Source organism: Neophocaena asiaeorientalis, unplaced genomic scaffold, assembly GCF_003031525.2.
Source record: "Neophocaena asiaeorientalis asiaeorientalis breed wild unplaced genomic scaffold, Neophocaena_asiaeorientalis_V1.1 scaffold521, whole genome shotgun sequence".
NCBI classification, from domain to species: Eukaryota; Metazoa; Chordata; class Mammalia; order Artiodactyla; family Phocoenidae; genus Neophocaena; species Neophocaena asiaeorientalis.
In genome coordinates this window covers 5,324,610-5,344,926 of record NW_020174712.1, presented here as the reverse complement: position 1 = coordinate 5,344,926, position 20,317 = coordinate 5,324,610, and the positions used below count along the sequence as shown (strand labels likewise).

Sequence of the window (20,317 nt, the reverse complement as noted above, 5' to 3'; positions counted from 1 at the left end):
GTTCTTACTCTCAAATAGTATATATTCTAGGATGTGTTTGGGGGAGATAGTTAATACATGTGTAAATATACAATCTAATTTTAGGTAATAAATATTATTCAGAAGATATTCAAAGAGAATAATAGGGTACAAGATAATAGCAGAAGGTCCTATAGCATTGGAGGGATATTTATCTGTGTTGGTCAGGGAAGGCCTTCTAAGGAGATGACATTATCCTGCAGAAAAGAAAAAATCAGAATTTGCTCTTGGTTTAAATTTAGATGAACATTTGATATCCAATAATGTTAGATAAACTAATGAATATGAATGAGCAATTCAGTGGACAGGCTGAGTCTTGAGATATAAATTTGAACATTTTCAATATATAAATATTATTTAAAACCAGAGACTGAATGAACTTACTTAACCTGTACTTAGCTATAATCTTAATAAGGAACATGAAAAAATTACAGAATTGATACTTAAATACAATGGGATTTTGAATAATAAGATTTGAATAATTGGTGATTAAGGTGAATTCCTAAATTTAAAAGTTCCAACAATGTACACATCTTAATTAAAAATAATGCTGTTGGATAAATGGCACCAACAGACTTGTTTGATGAAAGGTTGTCACAAACTTTCAATATGCAAAAAAACACAATATCTAAAAAGCACAATAAAGGGAAGAGCAATAAAATGAGGTGTGCCTGTATTAATAAAAGCTTAAATTAAGAAAGGTTCTGGTCCCTTATTAAACTCAAGAGATACAAAAACACTGGTGTGTGTAATCATGGTCTACTAAGCAACAGAGTGTTTACAGGCCTTCAGAGGCAATGGAAAATCCAGCGAGGGGCTCACCCCCAGGGAAGGAAGTACCAGGGAATGAGTAGTTGGAGTAGTTTAACAATGAGACTGGTTTACTGAGGTGAGTCACAATAAAACTCTTTGGACCTGCTGTTGGTGGGTAGACAAATTGTAGAACAGAGAATCTAGGCCACTTTTTGTTATAAAACAATTGCAAAGTATCGCTTCTAGTGTCTGACTACTTTCCAACAGGAACACATAACATTTCTTGTTACCCTAGAGTTCTGGGTTATTTAATGTTGTAGGTCCCATCCTTAATTATGCTGTAATGTTCATATGAAGTGTACAAGAGCTGATATATTTGCTTCACAAACAGAATAATTGTAGAGCCATCATGAATGTTTCATTATGTTCAATTTACAAATTAACTGGAGTTAGCCTGAAGGTTTCAGCAGAATTATGATATATCCCTTTTATTGTAGTGAGGAATATATTTTCTTTTTTGATTCATCACTCAGGCCTAGTTTATTTTCTAGTAAAACATGCATAACAAAATACCATTGCATGATAAAGGGAAATGAAGTACAGGAGTTCACTATAAGAAAAACCAATATGAAAAATTAATTAGGAAATTATTATATTTCATTTACGAAATATTCAGAGTACTTTTTAAAAAATGTACTGTGTAACTCACCATGCAGTTTTTCAGAACTCCTGCTCATTCATTCATTCATTCATTCAACTGATTTATACATCTCCCTATTATGTCCCTATTTTCCAGACATCATTCAGGGAAAGAGATATAAAAATTAATGGCATACAATCTCCAACCACAAAGAGATAAATGGAACAAATATATAAACAGGTGATCTCACAATGAAATAAGCACTAATAAAAATATGTTGAAAATGCTAAATTTATTTTAAGATATAATGAAGTATACAAATGTGTTAGTGTGCTATTTTACTTTTTAAAAAGTGCTACAGTATATTTAAAAACGTGTCATTTCAGGTAGTAAATTGTTGCTTCACTATCGTACTGAAGGGAGAATCTGGCATGGGGTAATGAACATGAGTTTTTAAGGACTTAATTCAAATAGTCCCTAAATGAACTTTAAGTTTAATTCCTCTGAGTCTTGGGTTTTGTGTTTTTTAAATAGGCATAATTTTACTTACTTAACAAGTTTTTTTTCTTGGAATCTTAAAACAAAGGAAGAAAATAAAAAACTCTGTATACCTTAAGAATCTACATACTTTTTATCATTACTTTAATTGTATCGGTCTCCTAAGATTCCAAAAGAATTAATACAGTTTTCAAATTATTGGATGTATCATATATAGAGAATCTGAAAACATATATCAAATCAATAATATTTTTTTTCTTTTTGAAAAACTGTGTGGCTTGTATGAATCTCATAATACTAATTTAATAGGAATGCATGTGAAGCACTTGCTATTGCCAGTATGGTTTCTACTTCTGCAGTGCTTCCACTATATCTACTATTACTACCACAACCAACCATTATTACAAATAGAAGTTTACATATTTCCAGATGCTCTATTTTCATTTGCTGACTATCAGCTCTACAAAAAACTACCAGAAAATTTTGTTACAAAAAGGTTAAGTTCATTACACTTATTGCAGTAAAATAGAATATCACCTTGACATTGTCTTAGTAGTGTCTCAAAAGGGGAAAATCAGGAGAAGATATTTATACTGTTTTTAGCTATGGGATATGTGATTTTTAAGGCAATTCTTCAAAGCCTTGAAACTCGTTGGAACTGGACAGAAATTATGATATAAAAGCTTTAGATTGATGGGCACAGTAGAGGGAGGATCTTGAGTAAGTCTTGAAGAGCAGCCATTAGTCTTGATAAACAAGCTATTTTGCTTCCTTTAATCTTATCTACAAGAACAAGTTTTTCTTGGAACAGGCAGTTAAGTTAGTTCTGCTTGTTTTCAGTAAATTTTAGCATAGGACCAGGGAAGTATGTTGGTTTAATATTCATAGCCATGAGCTTGAGGGAACATTCCAGAATTTGACTACCAATTTGGATTTTTGAGAACTAAAAGATGAGAAAAAAATTATAGGGAAAGTAAATGTAAATCACAATCAAAATGTTGCTAGCAACCCTCCCCCCAGTCAAATTTATATATGCACACATACATAATGTGATCATATCTAGCAAAGTTATACATACTTTAAAGATATGAATACTCCATATTTATAATAGAAGTTAATGGCTTGAAAAGACTTTATAATGAGATATACTGGATATTTTTCCATATCATAAATTTGATTCCAAAGGAAATATGTTATTTGTTCCAAAATTTGAAAGATGAAGTCACAGAAGAGATGCCTGGATTAGAGGTGAGGTTTCATAAGACATTTGTAAGCTAGTATCTTTGTTTCACTAGTGTCTTTTGAGTTATGACTTAGGAAGACCAAGTTTGGATATTACTTTCTACTTACTGCTTATCCATATGTAGCAGAGAAGCGATCAAAAATGAAAAAAAAATCTTTGAGTTATAAGTAACAATATTTCTTTGTAAATACTACATGCAATTTCTCTACCCCTGTCATTTTTTTTTTCCTTGTAACTCATTGCTGTTTATTTTTACCTGTTGCAGTACTTCTTTTTTATTGGGGTATGGCTGACATACAAAAAAGTTGTTCATGTATAGTATATATACATCTTGATGAGTTTGAAGATAATATACACCTCTGAGACTGTCACCATAAATAATGCTATAAATATAACCGTCCTTTTAAATAATTACTTTTGAGAATACATATCGCTACTTTCAGACATATGTCAGCAATGAAACTGGTTTGAAAGTTGTATTTTGTTTAGAAGTTTCAAAATGTCACAGGAGGGAAGAGATATGGGGATATAGGTATATGTATAGCTGATTCACTTTGTTATAAAGCAGAAACTAACACACCATTGTAAAGCAATTATACTCCAATAAAGATGTTAAAGGAAAAGAAATGTCATTCTAAAGACTTGGGGCTTGGGTTTTTAAGTCTGGTTTTAACTCCTGGATCTGGCATTTGCCACTTGTGTGACTGGAAAATTTAATTTAATTAACCTACTGAAGTCTATTTTCTCTATCCTAAATTGGAAATAATGACACCTCTTATGGGACTAGTGTGGGGATTAAATGAAGAAATGATAGGCAAATGCTTAACATATAGTAAGAATTATGGGTTGAATTATGTCCCCACAAAAATTCACATGTTGAAGTTCTAATCCCCAATACCTCAAAAGTCACTTTATTTGGCAACATGGTCATTGCAGATGTAACAGTTAAGATGAGGTCATCAAGGTGGACCATAATCCAATATGACTGCTCTCCTTATAAAATGGGGGAAAACTGTGCATAGAGACTTGTATCCAGGGAAAACATCACATGAAAATGAAGGCAAGTGAAGATCGGAGTGATGCTTCTTATAAGCCAAGAAATGCCAAAGTTTGCCAACAAACCACCCGAAGCCAGTCAAGAGACTTGGAACAGATTTTCTCTCACAGCCCTCAGAAGGAACCAGCTCTGCTGACACCTTGATCTTGCACTTCCAGCCTCCTGTGAGGCAATAAATTTCTGTTGTTTAAGCCACGCAGTTGGTGGTACTTTGTTAGAATAACTATAGAGTGAAGGATCAGCAAATCTTTACCTCTTGTAGTTGTTTTACTGTTGCTCACAGATGATTCAGACCTTTGAGTTCCATAAAATACCATATAAAATCGTTTAAATATTCTTTCATAAAATCACCAAGATAAGTAATTTATTATTAATGAACAATAAAATTTCTAGTTGCTTTATGTTTCAACATTCTTATATTATTATGTCATTTATGTTTTATTCCTAGATAGGAAAAGGTGTCCCCAGCATCAAATTTATGTAAAACAACAAACTTTATTATGTTCTAATGGAAGCAAAATGATATTCTGTATTTTAACAACTCATTTATTTAAATGTGTATTTATAACCAAAGTTAATTGAATTATTTTATAAATATCTTCCAAAACATAGATTTACATATAAGCATTTTTCAAGTGATTGCTGAATAATTTCAAGACATATTCTTTTCTTTTTTGCTACACACTATTTTTGGAAAAGTGTAATCTAAAAAAAAATGTGCAGTTTATTTGTTTTGCTAAGGCTATGAAAAGAAACTCACATTCAAATGGCAATACTGTGAAAACTGGAGGTCTTGGGGCTAAAGAAAGGTCCCAAAAAACATTTAGAAAAATTCAAGTATTTATTGGTTATGCCAGCTGGGAAGGTTTCTTAATTGAATGGTGTTTGGAAAGCAGCAGGAATGTACTGTCAAATGTATAAAAGTCAGCATCCCTCCAAGAAAGAAGACAGGGAAGGGATTGGTATTTTATTACATATTTTCCTATGAGGTATTTTATAGTAGATGTAACATAGCATTTATTATGACCTGAAAGCAGGGTAAATTGATAATTTTCTGGAGGATTCATCAGTGGAAATTACTTCTAAGAGAGAAATTAAGATAGCATCAAAGCATTTTCTGTCATTATTACTACCTACTAGCATGGAGAGAAACACATAGCCCAATTCCCTCAGGAATTGCTAGCTTAACACCTAGCAAGAAATCCACTTTGCCATCATTTGAGTAAATTATATAATGAGAACAGGCATTTGTCAGGATTTTCATTTCTTACAGTAATGAAAAGTAGCAGTAAGATAAGAAGCCCTCTGTGATATTTTGATTTATAATAAATGTGTTTGGTCTTCATCCCCATTTCTGGCACAGAGATCCCAAAATCTTTGGAATTTCTTAAGTGATGAGAGACATAATGATGTTTTTTGTTACTTTAATAAGGTGACTTTTGGAAAGCCCCTAGACTACCTAAGGATGGGGGCTGGTAGCCAGGAGAACCAACCAGGTGATTAGAGGGTTGGAATTTTCAGTCTCAATCCCACCCCCAATCTCTAGTTATGGAGAGGGGCTGGAAGTTGAATGGATTGCCAATGGCCAGTGATTTAATTGTTCATGACTATGTAATGAAGCCTCCATAAAAACCCAAAAGGAGAGGGTTCAGAGAGCTTCCAGGTCGGTGAATGCATGGCAGTTCTGGGAGAGTGGCACATCCAGAGAACATGGAACCTCTGCATCCTGATGATGGTGTCTGAGAATTGCTTATGGTGTGAGGAAGACTGCCTCTCCGCCCCACTCACACCCATTGGGATTGGGTCCAGGAACCTTAAAATACCCTCTTTCCTTTGAAAAATAAATATGAGGACAACAGTGACCCAATAATCATTCACTAATTCATTTAACAAATATGTACTGAGACCTGCTAGATGAAAGGCAAGTAACTAGACACAGAGTACGCAGTTATGAATAAAGAAAATAGTCTGTTTCCATAAGATGCATCTACTATGGGAGACAAGTAATAAAAAAATTATGTAATCTACACATTCTGAAATTCTATGAAGGAAACAAAGTAGGTGTGTTAATAGTGAATATTGAGGGCCTGAAAGAAGGGAAAGTCATCTTGATTCTCAGTCAGAACTCTCAAAGGAAGAGTAATGTTGAGACTGGGACCTGATCGGCGAAGCGAGCAAGGCTTGCACCCAGCAGGTGAAGCGCATTCTAAATCCCTAATGAACATGTGCAGAAGTCCTAGGTAGGAAAGACCTTGCTATATATTCTGGGGAGAGGGCAATAGGTTAAGCCCAAAGATATAATAAAGAACAAAGCACAGAACGTGGCATTATAGGTCATAATAGGAAGCCCTGATTTTAACTTTAAAAAATATTGAAATGGGATTGAAAGTTTTACAGCAGGAAGATTTTTAAGCCTATTATTTGCTTTTATGATTTAGATCCTGAGTGGAGATTACTCTAAAAGAAGACGAGATTCAGTGGGAAACCGGTGAGTAAACCACCACAGAGGTGGAGGACAGATGATAATTATTTGAACCAGGCTGCTAAGGTTCCTAACTTTTTTTGAATTATAACCTGTTCAGATGTCACCCATTCCGTCTATAAATGAGAAAGGTTATCTCTACTTCTAAAAATGTGTTTCGGGCATATTTCTTGTTTTATTATTATTATTATGGAAAGTCTGTCTGAAATATGTTTACCTTGGGTAGATTAGTATTCTGTTACTCTTTCAAACTAGAAAATAGAGGGAATTGCATAAATTTAACGTGTTATTGGAGGTGGAATAAACAGAAAGTGATTTAGAACTGGTTCGGGGAGATGAGCATGCCCCCAAAGAGTAGTTACTTGATTGAGCAACTCAGAGGTTGGTGGTAACCTTTCCACGGATGGGAAAAATCAGGGAGAAACATGAGCCAATAGGAATACGTTTTCACCTTACTAGTGTTTGTCTGTTGCCTTTAATATACGTTTAAAATGCAAGGGTGTTTCAGGTGGAATCTGAGTTCTGGTAGTCTTTCTGATAATTGAAGAATTTAAACCATTCCATTTGTTAGGCAGCCACTGTGCTTAAAGCATATACCTACAGTTTTCATCGCTTCTCATTGTCACTCCAGTTTCTCACAGTTAAAAAAGTTAATTAATACAAAAGTGAAGGTGTGATGATTACCAACTTCAGTCCTGATAATTTACTTCTTGTTAAAATTGTTAGTTGTGTTTCTGCATCTCTCTGTTTTTTAGCTTTATTTAGATGCATTTGAAATGTGTAAGAATAGGTCTTTTAAGCAAATTTAGTTACAAAACAAATTAACAAAAATATGCTTTGTAGAGCTTTGGTTCTCTGAAATGAACTGCAAATAAAGGTTCTGTGATCAAGTACCTACTGTTTTTGATCACGTATAGAAAATTCATATATGTTTCTTGTATGACTTATAATACAGATTAAAAATTTGGAAAATTAAGTAAAGCAATTGAACTTGATCAAATCAAAATAAAACAAAACCACTACTAACAGCCCAAAGTCCTATTTTCCTTTGTTTAACCCGAGTAGTGCCAATCTGGCTGCTTATGACCACAGGGACTGTATGCCTTTAAATTGAACTCCAGTGTCTTTGACAATGTGTGTTTTCACCCATTATATGCATGTTTGTTTGTATTATCAACAATAAGTTTCCTTTTTTTGATCAGTTTACCAAGAGGTGATGTTTGCTTCTTGAAACAAAAAACCTGTGCTTGCAGCCTTTTTCACATTCTGGCACTCTTGGAAAATCACAGTTTTTTCGGCATTATGGGATATGTAAATGAAGCTGGTCACCTTTGTCTATGGCCTCACAATATTAGGCACCCAAAGGGCTAAGGTATTCCAAATCTCACTCTGATTTAATCCATGGCATACAGATGTGTGAGAAGCTCTGCCCTGATATGTTGTTTCCTAGACTTACAATACATCAACAACAAATCCTTTTTAAAATTCTTTAAATACATATAAATACAACATGGAACTAATATTCCAAGTAAGAACATTGGCAAATACTGGTGTAAGAATCCCAGGAAATAGCACCATGTATCTGACACGGTAGCTTCTCTCAAAGAACATATGATCGTGGATGTCCTCTTTAACTTTGCTGGGATTCAAACAGACTTTGAGCATTATCTAGAAGGGATTTTTACAAATGTTGTGCAAAATACATTTAAAATTCATGATGACTAATACAGTGTCCCACTTGGTTGAAAATACAGGGAAATATAGATAGTGTTTTATGGTTTGTGTTCTCACATTGATTTCCTGGTGGTCTGGCTTTTAAACCTGTTGCCTTCAACCAATGTTTAGAATATCTTTGCTTTTTTGTTTCTACTTTTTTAAAAAATCTAGTTTATCAGCCACAAAATTGTTCCTGTGATTCCTTATAGATGGTTTAGGTGAAAAGGGAAATTGTGTTGATTATTACTTGGCAAATGCCTTCCTTTCTCCTTATTTCATTAATCAGGAGTTGTGAGGGTGCTGGTGAGTTCATGGTAAAGACATTTGCGCGTTATCAAATATTTACCAAGAGCCGACTTGATTTCAAAGTGGCACAGGATTTTTTTGGGATTCTGGCTCTCGCATTTACTGCAAGTGTGGTAAATAAGGGTATCCAACTTAGAATTATTGTGACAATTGCATGGAGTAATGTGTGTTGGGGGACTTATTTAGCACAGAGTTTTGCTATTTTTAATCATTCAATAAATCATAACATAGAAAAATTAAAAGCTACTTTCGATGTTACAGTATTACAAAGATTAAAAATCACAATGCTTTTGGTGACAAGGTAGAAAATAAAGGATAGGAAAAGAGTCTGAAAGAGTCTTGTCCAAGAGATGATCAAGTTCTAACTAGAAAAATGTTTGTGAAACTGGGCAGTAGAATTACCAGATGGTGTGAATGTCTGGAGGATATGAGTTTAAGAAATGGGATACAAAACAGGGGATCCCAGAGTCTGTCTGTATTACTTTGTGCTGTAATGGTGCTGCCCCTTCTGTGTTGGGTTGAAAACACAAGCTTTAACAAAGTTATACTTTCAGTGAAACTGCAGGTAAGTTTTCATGGCAGCATCTGTAAAGACTTCATTCCTCACCTTTTCCTCTGAAGACCCAAGGTGAGTACAGTCGTCTTTGACTATCTGTCATTTATTGGCCTTTATGAAATTCCATGTTCTATAACCTATAGCATCTTTTAGGTACCTGTTTTTTGTTTGCTTGTTTTGTTCATGTTTACATATTAACCTGCTTGTAACAACTGATAATATTAAGTGATCATATGAAGCTTGTGATTATGGTCAGTGTTTGGAGGATTAGAAAAATAATCTGTGATTTTATTAGGGGAGAAGAGAAAGCAAGTAAAGAGAAGAGAGGCATTTATTGACTGTCCTATAAACTTGAAACAACTGTCTACTCTTCATGTAGAACAACTAAATCATACAATTTTTCACATACATAATTCCATTTCTCTGTCACAGGGCCCAGTGGCAAGGCCAGGTAGAAAAATCACAGGATTGGAGATAAAAACATGACCACTAATCACTGGTTTTTGCACACAATTAGCACGCAGCACGGGTTAGTCAAAATGGAGAAAATAGGAAAGGGGGTAACAAACCGCTCCAAGGAGAAGACCTGGAAGGAGGCATCTCAGTATGTCCTGTGGTCTCTGGTCCAGCAAGGGACAAGAGAAGCATGAATGGGAGGTCACCCTCTGCTCCTACGGGGCCTTGGGCAGGGTCTATCTGAACCAGCTCTCAGCAGATGGAGTTGGCCACTCAGCAAAGAGCCTTTAAGTCGCTTGGCTCTGTGGTCTCTTTTTAAGGAGTCTGTCAGTAGAGTGTAATGGTTATGCCTCAGGGGGTCTTGTCTATCAGTTTCTCCTTCTGTTCCAGTGACACACGTTGCAAAACAAATTTCTTATCTAAAGTAACGCTCTTAGTTTATCACTGTAAGACACTCGCAGTCCTACAGCTCATGTATAAATCTGTATTTAGTGCTGGTTCTCTTTTGGCTATGACATGAGTTAGATTAAATAAAATGTCTTAGCCTTGCTTTCTTCTTTAGGATAGATCAGTATATTGCAGTATATACTGATTTCTGAAGATGCTCCTCAGAAAAGTGTTCTAGGATCACATGTGAGTGCAAAATGCTACACGAAATACTGTGGTCTTAGAGATTCACGATGCACATGGCGTTTTAAAGGCTCTGCGAGGATAGTCAAAAGTGGAAAAGAAGAAAGAAAAAAGCTTAGCTTTGTTCAACTTGGTTTTTTCAAACCTGTTTAATGATGTACCATCTTCTTTATCTACTATCTCAGAAATACTGAGATAGAAGACCATTGAAAATACCTTTCAGGTAAATGTTCATGGTAGTTTTTCCAAGTCCTCAACAGAAACAAGGCATGCTTTGGTGAAGACTCTTGATTGTGAGAAACGTGAATCTAGCCCAATGAGATTAAATAGAAAAGAAAATTCAGTAGATTACACAAATTTGGGATGAAAATAAAGAGGAGGGATGCAGCAGAACCTTAGGAATAAAATAAACCCAGGCAATTGAATAAGATTCTATCTTCACCTTATATCTCTCATTTCTTCTGCATGTCTAGGCCTGGCATTATCTTCTTTCTTAGTCTACATGGTTGAAAGCTTGGTTATAACAAATTCCAAGTTTACATGTTCCTGTTCAGTCTCCTGGAGAAACCCTCCATAAAATTTTTCTTGGCTTCAATATAGTATTTTTGTGGAAAGCTGATTTGCCCAGCTTGAGTCAAGGACCCATACTTGGGCATATTGCCTGTTACCAGATAAATAAGGTCCCGTTGTAAAACCATGATGCCTCCCATTGTAGCATGTAAATGGAGCAAGGAAAAGCAAGGTGATTCCTCCAGATATGGGGGAGTGAACTGGGCACAGAAAACAATAGCTATAAGTATGTGGTCAGTACAAGATTTTATGAACTGAATAGCCACATTTTAGGAATTGGAAAAAAACTGCGAAGCCAACCCTGATTCAAATTCAAATTTGGGGCCAAGGGTTTTTATAATTACAGTAACGTTTGAATATGTAGTCTGGAAACATTTACTGTTAACAAGAGAAATAATGTCTGGTCCAGTGTTGTAGTATATCTTCCCCGATTGACCTGAATCTATAGTGTATATAATAGAATATTTGAGAAGTACTTAACTCTAAAGATAATTATCTCCTCATGTCCTTACTTAAGTCTTTGGAACTATTGCTCTAAAATTTTCCAGGCAATAGGCAAAAACTAATGAGTCTTCTGTGAGTCTTTCGGGGACCAGTCAACCATTGTTGACTATCAGCAGCTTAGCCATCACTGAGAAAAGCAAGATTCAACTTAGCTCCTTCTTGAGGGCAAGAATTCAAAATGTTAGGCCGGTGTATGTACTGAAGTTAATTTTGTATCAGGAATACATTTTTTCCACATCCATATTATTTGTACTTCTTTTAGGAAGGGAAAATTTTTCTCTAAAGCTCAACTTGATGCAATTAATTTCATTAGGTCCACTTAATTAATTTTAGATAATTGATAATTTGTCACATTACTGAAATAGCTGAAGTTGTCACATTCCATACATATTATGCTTCTGGGAAAGAAATAAGAACCATTCTAGAATATTCAACAATGTCAATTCTCAGCTCTCAGGTTTCCTGCAAATCCAATGGTTTAGTGTAACATCAATGTACTGTGAATATATGGGTTTTCCTAGAAGCACTATCAAGTGCTATCAAGCACATGATTCATAGAGATTATCGAGGATTGTTTATTTCCTAGCTTCTATATGTCTTCTTAACCAATACTTGAAGCATCTGTCCCCTTTCACAAAAGCTTTATCCCACCTTGCATGCCTGAAATTAACATGGCAATTTACAAGGCTCTAGATCAGGTGATTCAGGACTAAGTAAAACTATTGACAATCTGGTTCTGATTTTAGTCCAAATGGGAGAAGCTGGATTTTGATCCTGAAATAAAAACTCCATTTCAAATTATACTTTTCATAATCACCATAGTAATAATAACACTGATGTGTTCTTTTTTTTAAATGAAGGTTTTTATTCAGTACCCTTGCCAGAAGACCATTCACAAAGGGTCTACTAAGAATCAAGTAAACATAGTTTCAAATCTTTGCTATTAGCTTAAAATAATTCTGACTGATGTGTTATTCTTGTTTGCTAGGTTCCATGTGTGTTTGTGCATATATTCTCTTTCTTTCTCTTTCTGTGTATGTAGGTATGTATGTATTTATTCATCATAATAAACCAGTGAGGTATATATCGTTATTTGTACTTTAACATCAAAATACTGAATTATAATAAAGTCAAATAACTTAGACAAGGTGATATGGATGTAAGTGACAGACTCAGGACTTGAAATTGACACTGACACCAAATTCCATATCAGGAAATTGAAAGAGGTAATACACATAAACAATTTTCAATAATATTAATTGTTTTTGTTATTTTTACTTTGCATGCAGTCTTCCCCTCCGGGTATTCTGTGCTTCATTTCTGACCTAAACGATTCCTAGAAATCTCTCTTAGACATCTCTGACGATTCCTAGAAATCTCTCATACTCTTGTGAGATTTGTTTCTGCCTTGCATTTGCTGGCTGACCTTATTCTAACTACGGCTTTGTCTCAGACCACCATCACAGTTTCTGGGGCCAACTACCTAAGTACATTCTAACAGGTTATTGTGGAAGGTGCAGACCCATGAATTGATTTCAGGCTTCTTCCTATCTCAGTTTACTCATAAAAACATCACCATTTATTCCTGCTTGCATTTCCATGAGACTAAATATCTATTTTCTTTCTTGTCATATTCCCTGGATACCTTCTCTGGCGCCCACTCAATGATTCTGTCCCTAGGAGTTAGAGCAAACTTTAAATATCATCTAAGCTCTGACATAGAGTAAAAGGGTGTGTTATTAACTAATAATTATGCTGGACTACAGATATATATTGACTATGTCCTGAGAAAAAGAGGTTGCATGGTTACTCTACTTTTGTGGACTTTAACCCTACAGACTATCGCTACATATTGATATAAGTCCTATCTCCTGAATCTTTGACTAGAATTTCTGTTGTTAACAAATCATTTAAAATTTTATAACACTAATTATAAAAACTGCATTTATTGACCTATATAAGACATATAAATCATTATGCTAATCCTGTATATGGAACTGATTTATCCTTGTGTAAAATACTGGTAAGTACTATACTGTAATTGTGACCAATTTTTTATATATGAAAGAGTATTGCTTAGAGGTTACTTCTTTTGTGCCAAGCTTATTCCAATGGTTTGTGGCATCTATATTTTAACAGATTTTGACAAAATTGAGAATATTTTAGTTGTTGATTATCCTTCATCTAATGAGATTAATAAGATGGTTCCTGTCTTAGAAGACAGTTGTACAATTTGCTTGTGTAGATAAGAGAGTAGTCAAGGGTCCCCAGGTGTATGGTAAAATTCAAGTGACAGACATTGTAGCAAGAAAAGATAATTCAATAGACAATTTTATCAAGGATACAAAGAATGGTATGGACCATATTACCAGAGCCAGAAAAAAAATTATGCTGGCTGCACCACACGTGAAAGTCCATAGGGCATACTTGGAACTGACGGAAGAAGAAACAGGGATTGCAAAGACAAAAATAAAACAAAAACAAAAAACACAAACAAACAGGGACTCCCCTGGTGGTCCAGTGGTTAAGTCTCCATGCTTCTGATGCAGGGGTTCTGAGTTTGATCTCTGGTTGAGGAATTAGGATCCCACATGCCACATGGCCCTGCCAGTAAATAAATAAGTAAATAAACAGTAACATTCCACAACTAAAACAAATAAATGAAAACAACAACAACAACAAAAAAAAAAACCTGCCTCAGTTGAGGAGTATAAAAATATTACCCTTCAGACAATACTACAAAGCTACAGTAATCAAGACAGTATGGTACTGGCACAAAAATAGAAATTTAGATCAATGGAATAGGATAGAAAGCCCAGAGATAAACCCACGCACATATGGTCACCTTGTTTTTTTATAAAGGAGGCAAGAATGTACATGGAGAAAAGACAGCCTCTTCAATAAGTGGTGCTGGGAAAACTGGACAGCTACATGTAAAAGAATGAAATTAGAACACTCCCTAACACCATACACAAAAATAAACTCAAAATGGATTAGAGGAGGGGATTTGGTTCAAGATGGCGGAGTACAAGGATATGCTCTCACTCCCTCTTGTGAGAGCACTGAAATCACAACTAACTGCTGAACAATCATGCACAGGAAGACACTGGAACTCAGCAGAAAAGATACCCCACATCCACAGACAAAGGAGAAGCCACAATGAGACGGTAGGAGGGACACAATCACAATAAAATCAAATCCCATAACTGCTGGTTGGGTGACTCACAAACTGGAGAACACTTATACCACAGAAGTCCACCCACTGGCGTGAAGGTTCTGAGCTCCACATCAGACTTCCCAACCTGGGGGGTCTGGCAACAGGAGGAGGAATTCCTAGAGAATCAGACTTTGAAGGCTAGCGGGATTTGATTGCAGGACTTCAACAGGACTGGGGGAAACAGAGCCTCCACTCTTGGAGAGCACACACAAACTAGTGAGTGCATCAGGACCCAGGGGAAGGAGCAGTGACCCCATAGGAGACAGAACCAGACCTACCTGCTAACGTTGGAGGGTCTCCTGCACAGGTGGGGGATGGCTGTGGCTCACCTGGAGGACAGGGACACTGGCAGCAGAAGTTCTGGGAGGTACTCCTTGGTGTGAGCCCTCCCAGATTCTGTCATTAGCCCCACCAAAGAGCCCAGGTAGGCTTCAGTGTTGGGTTGCCTCAGGCCAAACAACCAATGGAGAGGGAACCCAGCCTCACCCATCAACAGTCAAGCAGATTAAAGTTTTACTGAGCTCTGACCACCAGAGCAACAGACAGCTCTACCCAACACCAGTCCCTCCCATCAGGAAACTTGCACAAGCCTCTTTGATAGCCTCATCCACCAGAGGCAAGACAGCAGAAGCAAGAAGAACTACAGTCCTGCAGCCTGTGGAACCAAAACCACATTCACAGAGAGATAGACATGATGAAAAGGCAGAGGGCTATGTACCAGATGAAGGAACAAGATAAAGCCCCAGAAAAACAACTAAATGAAGTGGAGATAGACAACCTTCCAGAAAAAAAATTCAGAATAATGATAGTGAAGATGATCCAGGACCTCAGAAAAAGAATGGAGGCAAAGATGGAGAAGATGCAAGAAATGTTTAACAAAGACCTAGAAGAATTAAAAAACAAAGAAACAGAGATGAACAATACAATAACTGAAATGAAAAATACGGTAGAAGGAATCAATAGCAGAATAACTGACGCAGAAGAACAGATAAGTTACCTGGAAGACAGAATGGTGGAATTCATTGCTGCAGAACAGAATAAAGAAAAAAGAATGAAAAGAAATGAAGACAGCCTAAGAGACCTCTGGGACAACATTAAATGCAACAACATTCGCATTATAGGGGTCCCAGAAGGAGAAGAGAGAGAGAAAGGACCTGAGAAAATATTTGAAGAGATTATAGTTGAAAACTTCCCTAACATGGGAAAGGAAATAGCCACCCAAGTCCTGGAAGCCCTGAGAGTCCCATACAGGATAAACCCAAGAAGAAACATGCTGAGACACATAGTAATCAAATTGGCAGAAATTAAAGACAAGGAAAAATTATTGAAAGCAGCAAGGGAAAAACGACAAATAACATACAAGGGAATTCCCATAAGGTCAACAGATGATTTCTCAGCAAAAACTCTACACGCCAGAAGGGAGTGGCATGACATATTTAAAGGGATGAAAGGGAAGAACCTACAACGAAGATTACGTGGCAAGGACCTCATTCAGATTCGATGGAGAAATCAAAAGCTTTACAGACAAGCAAATGCTAAGAGAATTCAGCATCACCAAAGCAGGTCTACAACAAATGCTAAAGGAAGTTCTCTAAGTGGGAAACATAAGAGAACAAAGAGACCTACAAAAACAACCCATAACAATTAAGAATATGGTAATAGGAACATACATATTGATAATTACTTTAAACATGAATGATTAAATGCTCCAACCAAAAGACATAGACTGGCTGAATGGATACAAAAACAAGACCCATATATGTGCTTCTACAAGAGACCCACTTCAGACCTACAGACACATACAGACTGAAAGTGAGGGGATGGAAAAAAAATATTCCATGCAGGGGCTTCCCTGGTGGCGCAGTGGTTGAGAGTCTGCCTGCCAATGCAGGGGACATGGGTTTGAGCCCTGGTCTGGGAAGATCCCACATGCCACGGAGCATGAAGATAAATAAAACCAGTGCCCAATTTTTAAAAAAAAAAAAAAAAAAGATATTCCATGCAAATGGAAATCAAAAGAAAGCTGGAGTACAATACTCATATCAGATATAATAGACTTTAACATAAGAATGCTACGAGAGACAAGGAAGGACAATACATAATAATCAAGGGACCAATCCAAGAAGAAGATGTAACAATTATAAATATATATATGCACCCAACATAGGAGCACCTCAATACATAAGGCAACTGCTAACAGCTATCAAAGAGGAAATCAACAGCAACACAGAAATAGTGGGGGACTTTAACACCTCACTTACATCAATGGACAGATCATCCAGACAGAAAATTAAGAAGGAAACACAAGCTTTAAATGATACAATAGACCAGACAGATTTAATTGATATTTATAGGACATTCCATCCAAAAACAGCAGATTACACTTCTCAAGTGTGCACAGAACATTCTCCAGGATAGATCACATCGTGGGTCACAAATCAAGCCTCAGTCAACTTAAGAAAATTGAAATCATATCAAGCATCTTTTCTGACCACAACGCTATGAGATTAGAAATCAATTATAGGGGAAAAAAAACGTGAAAACCACAAACACATGGAGGCTAAACAATACATTACTAAATAACCAAGAAATTACCAAAGAAATCAAAGAGGAAATCAAAAAAATATGTAGAGACAAATGACAATGAAAACATGACGATCTAAAACCTATGGGATGCAGCAAAAGCAGTTCTAAGAGGGAAGTTTATAGCAATACAATCCTACCTCAAGAAACAACAAACATCTCAAATAACAAATCTAACCTTACACCTAAAGGAACTAGAGAAAGAAGAGCAAACAAAACCCAAAGTTGGTAGAAGGAAAGAAATCATAAAGATCAGAGCAGAAATAAATGAAATAGAAGCAAAGAAGACAGTAACAAAGATCAATAAAACTAAAAGCTGGTTCTTTGAGAAGATAAATAAAATTGATAAACCATTAGCCACTTACCAAGGAAAAAAGGGAGAGGACTCAAATCAATAAAATTAGAAATGAAAAAGCAGAAGTTACAACAGACACCACAGAAATACAAAGCATCCTAAGAGACTAGTACAAGCAACTTTAAGCCAATGAAACAGACAACCTGGAAGAAATGGACAAATTCTTAGAAAGATATGACCTTTCAAGACTGAATCAGGAAGAAATAGAAAATATGAACAGACCAATCACTAGTAATGAAATTGAAACTGTGATTAAAAATCTTCCAACAAACAAAAGTCCAGGACCAGATGGCTTCACAGGTGAAGTCTATCAAACATTGAGAGAAGAGCTAACACCCATCCTTCTCAAACTCTTCCAAAAAATTGCAGAGGAAGGAACACTCCCAAACTCATTCTGTGAGGCCACCATCACCCTGATACCAAAACTAGACAAAGATACTACAAAAAAAGAAAATTAAGACCAATATCACTGATGAATATAGATGCAAAAATCCTCAGCAAAATACTAGCAAACAGAATCCAACAACACATTAAAAGGATCATACACCATGATCAAGTGGGATTTATCCCAGGGATGCAAGGATTCTTCAAAATATGCAAATCAGTCAGTGTGTTACACCATATTAACAAACTGAAGAAGAAAAACCATATGATCATCTCAGATGCAGAAAAAGCTTTTGACAAAATGCAACACCCATTTATGATAAAAACTCTCCAGAAAGTGGGCATAGAGGGAACCTACCTCAACATAATAAAAGCCATATACCATAAAAACCACAGCATATGGTGAAAAACTGAAAGCACTTCCTCTAAGATCAGGAACAAGACAAGGATGTCCACTCTCACCACTGTTATTCAACATAGTTTTGGAAGTCCTAGCCACAGCAGAGTAGAAAAAAGAAATAAAAGGAATACAAATTGGAAAAGAAGTAAAACTGTCACTGTTTGCAGATGATATGATACTCTACCTAGAGAATCCATCACTTCACCAACAAACACATGAAAGAATTCTCAACATCACTAATCATTAGAGAAATGCAAATCAAAACTGTAATGAGGTATCACCTCACACTGGTCAGAATGGCCATCATCAAAAAATCTAGAAACAATAAATGCTGGAGAGGGTGTGGAGAAAAGGGAACCCTCTTGCACTGTTGGTGGGAATGGAAACTGATACAGCCACTATGGAGAACAGTATGGAGATTCCTTAAAAAACTAAAAATAGAACTACCATATGACCCAGCAATCCCACTACTGGGCATATACCCTGAGAAAACCATAATTCAAAGAGAGTCATGTACCACAATGTTCCTTGCAACTCTGTTTACAATAGCCAGGACATGGAAGCAGCCTAAGTGTCCATCGACAGATGAATGGATAAAGAAGATATGGTACATATATACAATGGAATATTACTCAGCCATAAAAAGGAACGAAATTGAGTTATTTGTAGTGAGGTGGATGGACCTAGTGTCTGTCATACAGAGTGAAGTAAGTCACAAAGAGAAAAACAAATACCGTATGCTAACACATATATATGGAATCTAAAAAAAAGAAAAAATTGGGTCTGAAGGACCTAGGGGCAGGACAGGAATAAAGACAACAGACATAGAGAATGGACTTGAGGACACTCAGAGAGGGAAGGGTAAGCTGGGACGAAGAGAGAGAGTGGCATGGAGGTATATATACACTACCAAAGGTAAAATAGATAGCTAGTGGGAAGCAGCCACATAGCACAGGGAGATCAGCTCGGTGCTTTGCGACCACCTAGAGGGGTGGGAAGGAGACGCAAGAGGGAGGGGATATGGGGATGTATGTATATGTATAGCTTTTTCACTTTGTTATAGAGCAGAAAGTAACACACCATTATAAAGCAATTATACTGCACTAAAGATATTACCCAGAGCAAGAGACTGTTCCTTGATGATCCTGCTAAATCAGACTTCTTGCTGCTCATCCCTAGGACTCATGGCCCAGAGCTCATTCCATGAAACATACCACATTGCTTACTTGTCTTGATTGCACAAAGCTTTCCATTTTCCCTGCTCATGGATTAGTGCCTACCAATATATGAAGTACAGATATTTACTCATAATTTCCTTTTCCTATTGAACATATATGTTAATTTTTAAACAGACTTACAAAAGAGAAATCATTTAAAATTCTCTGACGATTGTTTTGCCAATCAACATTTATGTAATTCATCTCAATGCCAGTTCATTATTCACATTTGATGAGTACCCTGACCATGTTATGAGAATGGGATTTACTTTTGCCATCACAATATATCCAGAGGGGTTTTCCACAGATAGTTTACATAACTAAATTTGTCTTCTACTTAAAACATACCATAGTAAAGTACATGCTTAAATCAGAACATCAATACCCCATGTTTCCATTTTCAAATTAGTATATGGTGATAAATTAAAACAAGTGAAAAATAAAGAGCTACAAATAACATATATTGTCTTTCAGGACTATTTTCAAATGGCAGGGAACACATAAATACCTCCATCTCTTTGAAAGACATTAGACTCAATTCAATACTATTTTTCAACAATTGTGTTTTTATCTATATATGTTGTTCAGCAACTTTTTATCCATATATGTCATTTTTCACTTGGGGAGTCCCTGTAAACATTGTTTAAGCATTAAGTTTAAACAGTAATTCATATTTTTGTAAGGAACTGTATGAATGTAGCAGCTTTATATAATTTATGAAGCAAGTTTTAC

The 20,317-nt window shown here is 36.0% G+C and overlaps 1 long non-coding RNA gene across 1 annotated transcript in view; it reads left to right on the top strand.

Moving 5' to 3' along the window:
• Positions 1-20,317, top strand: part of LOC112409686 (uncharacterized) — a 349,494-nt gene that overhangs the window by 53,589 nt on the left and 275,588 nt on the right. Inside the window, exon 3 of the long non-coding RNA XR_003005199.1 lies at positions 6,648-6,697. This is a non-coding gene — a long non-coding RNA (uncharacterized LOC112409686). The remainder of the gene's footprint in view (positions 1-6,647; positions 6,698-20,317) is intronic.